The 5,421-nt window shown below is 38.4% G+C and overlaps 1 protein-coding gene across 1 annotated transcript in view; it reads left to right on the plus strand.

Annotated features, from left to right (window-relative positions):
- The window catches only part of STX17 (syntaxin 17), a 74,554-nt gene that overhangs the window by 63,206 nt on the left and 5,927 nt on the right, over window positions 1–5,421 (plus strand). The gene's annotated exons all lie outside the window — the stretch shown is intronic.

The raw sequence follows: 5,421 nt of genomic DNA on the forward strand, positions 1-5,421 counted from the left end.
GAACACAAAGTAGATTTGGTAGGAAAGATAGAATAGAGTTTATGTCATTATTTTTCTAAACTGTTCTTATTTTTCTTCCTTCCCAGGAATTATGGGAGGCAAAGTATATGAGGACGTGTGTGTATAGATATGTATGTATGACTACACAGGCACATATCTTTCTTCTTACCCATCTGTCTAGGTTTACTTCTTTGTTCTTGATTAAACCATGATTTGGGGTTTGTCCATCTTTGAGTATGGTTTCCCTGAAATCTGGTTTTAAATTGCAAGTTCCTAGATGACACAGTCTCAGAATTGGAATGGGATAGGACTTTAAGAGGCCAACTAATCCAGTTTCTTTATTCTTGCTCTAGCTTCTCAAATAAATGGTCTTTTAGCCTCTTTTTGAACAATTACAGTTCAGAGACAGTTGATAATTCAACCATTCTATTGGGAAGCTGTCACTCTTAGTTCTCCCTTATGTAAACTCAATTCTGTAATAACTTCTCTTTGATATTTGTGTCCTGTGTAGAGTCATGTACTGAACAAATTTTGTTTTTTTCCATATAAAAGTTTTCCAAGGTTTTGAAACTAATATCGTCCATCTTCACTATATCCCATCCACAATATTTTCTGCTCTTTAAGAACACATGATCCTTCTGTATTCCTCCTGCAATATAATTTCGAGGCTTTTTAGTACTGGCCACTTACTCTGCTTATCTTCTAGTTTGTAGATATTTTCTCAACATGCAATACCAAAAATTGTATGCAGTAAATTGTTTGAATTATTTCTGATGCCTCTAAGTCAAAAGAAGCAAAATGTTTGAAGTTTCTGAATCAGTTTTATGTACAATCTATTAATATATTTGCATATAGAAGGGAATGATAGAACAAGAATCCCAAAATGTCTATTGTTTTTAGAAGTAAAATTATTGTACTAATCTTGGAATCTAATGCAGTTAGTAAAATCTGTATGTGTGAGGTTACATAAATATATACATTTGCCAAAAGTCATTGATCTGTACACTTAAAATGTGTTTAAAGTATGTAAGTTATACTTCAATAAAGTTGATTTAAAAAACAAACTAAACATGTACAAAATTCTTATCAAAACAAATACATTTTCCCTTCCATTGGGGGTAGGCAGATGAAAGGAAAATTAAGGGTTTGTGGCCATTTGATAGTTGCATGTTTGATTAAGTTATATAGCAGCTCTTAATTCCTAATCTAATGAAGATATGTGCAGGAAGATCCTGGCTGCAGCCATAGCTTTATACAAATGTCCTATTTATTATAATCTGTAGGACATGAGACAGAATGCTATTAGGCAAAAGCTCAAAAGAGAACCCCTGATTATTATTCCCAGAGTGACTAAGTTCTCATGACCACATGGCCACAGACTTACAGAAGCTCCATTTAGGTACAGAATGACCTGGGAACTTAACCAGAGTGACCACATCCTGTCATTATCATCACATGGATTTGATAGTATCTAGGCAAATTAACTATGTATTTAAGGAGTACTTTCTATGTGCATCAGCTTTGTGCTAAGCTCAATAAAGAATAGAAAATAGTATATAAAAGAACCTATAAGATAGTGGTAATGGTTATACAACATTGTGGATATTCTTAATGCCACTAAGTAATACACTTAAAAATGGTTAAAATGGCAAATTTATGTGCATTTTACTACATAAGAAGAACTTATGAAGTTAATGACAGATAAAGAATAAAGTTCAACAAATGTTAATAAATTAGTATCTAGTAGGCATCAACTCTATTTTTTTTCAAGCTTTATTGCTCAAATGCCCTCGTCTCTTCTTGTAACTTTGTAACCAGCCCTATTTCTGGTTAATAGAAATTTAAAGAACCCTGGGTCAGAAGTTCAACAGTGTGATTGCTTCTTGGCCTTTTGGCTAAGATCAAGTGTAGAAGTTCAACAGTGTCTCACCCTTGTTGCTTGTCTTTGACTTCTACCTTTCATCTTTTTACCTTATTCCCTATGGCTTTTGTAATTTTACTCTGGATGCATAAAATTAAAGTTGCAAGGGATTAGATTAAATTCCTTTCATTGTTACCTATATGACCTTCAGGGTGTTATTTAACAACAATGAGCTTTGTAAAATTGATGGGAATGTTAAATGAGATAATGTCTGCTACCTCCCGTCCTCTCCCCTTTCACTGAACCCCCCCCCCACACTGCATTCCTATTTTTTGTCTTTTTCCTTATTTTATTCCCTCCTTGGCTCCTTGTATAAATTTTTACTTTTGCCACTACCATTCTACCTTTAGGCATTTTAGCACTAGAGTTCCTTCAGTCCCCTTCCAACTGCTGAATTCTCTGGTGTTCTACTTATCTACTCTGCTTATTGTCTATTCTAGGCCAAAATAATCCTTTACTCTGCCTACATAATACAGTAATTGTAGATTTGTTTCTGCAGTATTCAGTGTGTGTGATTGAACGCGATTAAGGAGTACATGTTCTATACTACAGGAGTTTAGAAGCAGGATAAGTCAGTTTTCATTGGATTGGTCAAGAACTAAGACTAGTGCAAGAGGTAGTGCAAGACATAGTACAAGAGGTTGGCTGTGAAGGCTGGCTGGAATTTAGAAAGGAATAAAGGAAAATACCTAGAATTTTGGCATTATCTTCTTAAGAAAACGCATATCTTTCTAAGAACATTAAGAGAACCGTACAACTACTATCAAAACCCTCAAGAAAGACCATTATTGTTGATATAAATAGATTTGGGGATGAATTTGTTGAACATATTACTATTACTTAATATAGAGAATACTATAAGTGTCTACAACAAACATTCAAGGAAAAAAACCAGTTCATTAATTTTTAATTCATCTGTCTAAATTACATTCTGGGCTCTGTGCCTGTAGCTCAAGCGGCTAAGGCGCTAGCCACATACACCAGAGCTGGTGGGTTCGAATCCAGCCCGGGCCCGCCAAACAACAATGACGGCTACAACCAAAAAATAGCCAGGTGTTGTGGTGGCCTCCTGTAGTCCCAGCTACTTGGGAGGCTGAGGCAAGAGAATCGCTTAAACCCAGGAGTTGGAGGTTGCTGTGAGCTGTGATGCTATGGCACTCTACCCAGGGTGACAGCTTGAGGCTCTGTCTCAGAAAAAATAATAATAAAATAAATTGCATTCTGATTGATAAATATTAATAATAACTTAATAAATCACATTTCTTTTTTTCAAGATAGAGTCTTGCTCTGTCACCCAGGCTCAAGTATAGCAGCCTGATCATAGCTCACTAGAACCTTAAATTCCTGGGTTCAAGTGATCCTCCTTTCTCAACCTCCCAAGTGGCTAGAACTTACAGGTACACAACCATGGCCATCTAATTTTTTAAATTTTTTGTAGCAATGGGACCTTACTGTGTTGTTCAGGCTGGTCTCAGACTCCTGGCCTCAAGTTATCCTCCCCCTTGGCCTCCCAGACTGCTGAGATTACAGGCATGAGCCACTGCAACCATCAAAATGGCTTTTTTTTTTAATTAAATGATAGCTGTGTACATTAATGCAAACATGGGGTACAGTGTAGTGTTTTCATATATAATTTAAAATATTTTCATCAAACTGGTTAACATAGACTTTATGTCATTTACTTGTGTTAAGACATACTCTAGTTTTAGAAAGATTCACTTATACCCTTATAAGACAGACCATAGAGGTGATCTTTCCAATCACCCTCCCTCCACCCATCTGCCCTTCTCCCCTCTCCTCCCCTACCTCTCCCCATATTCTTGGGCTAAAATTAGGTTGTAGCTTTCATTTGAGAGCTATAAATTAGTTTCATAATAGGGCTATGTACATTGGATGCTTTTTCTTCCATTCTTGTGATACTTTGCTAAGAAGAACATTTTCCAGTTCCATCCATGTCAAAATGGCATTCTCTTCAGAAATTTAGGTAATCCCATAACTGCTCATTAAGATTTTAGTTACTATTTTCAGTTCAATTAGGGAGACTTAATTCAGTATTTCTTAAAATAAAATCTATATAGACATATTCTTATAGGCTTTAAGAATTTTTTTCTTTAAAAGGGAATCTATTAATTACTCTAAGAAGCACCACACTGGCCCTCATAAATGGTTTAACTGATTGCTAAAGGAATGCTGAAAACATATATGGGGTGCCAAACTATAAAATGTCAGGCAGGGATTTTGAAGATTATCATATATGAGGAGCCTAGTCAGATGAAAACAAATGTGAGCAAATTAGAAGCAAAAGGGTGGTTGGTTAGATAGAGGTGATGAAGCTCCATTATTATGAGCCTGGCTTCAGAGCTGGGGCAAGGTTGTATATGGATGGTTTGGCTCAACATAAAGAGTCAAAGACATAGTGCAAGTGATGACCTGGGTCAGCTTTGAATGCAGTCTGTTGTGGCATTCCACCACTATTAGTGATTGACAACTGTGTGACACCAAATTTGCTGCCTAAACATAGTCTTTGTGTGTGTCATTGAGTCCTATTTACTCAGGAAGCAGAATTTGAAGAGGAACAAACCAAGCAAAGTCAAGGGAAGAGGAAGGCAGAGCTGCACAATGAGGAATGACTACTGATCATAACAGAGGGGCTGTCTGCTCTCTGCCTTATCCTCATGGCCAAGACCCCTATTTAAGCAAGCTTCTATCCTCAGTGAATAAGTACTAGCTGATGTGGGATACTCCCAGGGTGAGCTGGGCCTTATTAAGTGCTGGTGATTACAGTGATGGAGGGCATTGTAGTTCAAATAGTCAGTGATCCTGGTGATACCGGATTTTTAACACTGGATTTCCAGGCTCTTGGTCTCGACGATTCGATGAATGAATCGATGGACCATAGGAGGAACAGTTAGTGAGGTTTTATTTACAGCTCTTAAAAAGAGCCAAACCTCCTTGCAGAGCAGGATACAAGTGTTACAGCTCTTACAAAAACAGCTCTTACAAAGAACCAAGCCTCTTTGCAGAGGAGGATCAACAATAGAAGTGCCACAGCTCTCACTCTTTCTTCCTCAGAGGTCTGCGACAGTCTGCTGAAGTCTTGTTCTTCTGTTCTATCTTCCTGGAAGATCTGCAATGATCTGCTGTTAGGCTCTCTGCTCAGGGGATGATCTGCTGCTAGGCTCTCTGCTCAGGGGTCTTATATAGGTGTAGTCGTCCAATGAGCTGAGAGCTTAGCTCTAGGAGCAGGATTGAAAATGGACCAATCAGGGATGAGCTGGAGGAATCACCAGTGTTTCCCCCTGATCCGCAGGTCTTCTAGCACCACTCTACTGGAGCCTCTGGTGGGGGAGGAAAGCTCCCCCCTTGCTCCAGCCTGCTGGTTCCTTTGCCGGCTGCTGCCACCAAGAAAGAAGTGGCAGGTCCCCCAGGCCCTGCTGGGCTGAGCTGGCTGGGGCGCCACTTTTCCGGTATCACTGGGATTGGGTTTTTTCTCATGGTCT

This window comes from Otolemur garnettii, unplaced genomic scaffold (genome assembly GCF_000181295.1).
Source record: "Otolemur garnettii isolate 467f Iridium unplaced genomic scaffold, OtoGar3 scaffold00014, whole genome shotgun sequence".
NCBI classification, from domain to species: Eukaryota; Metazoa; Chordata; class Mammalia; order Primates; family Galagidae; genus Otolemur; species Otolemur garnettii.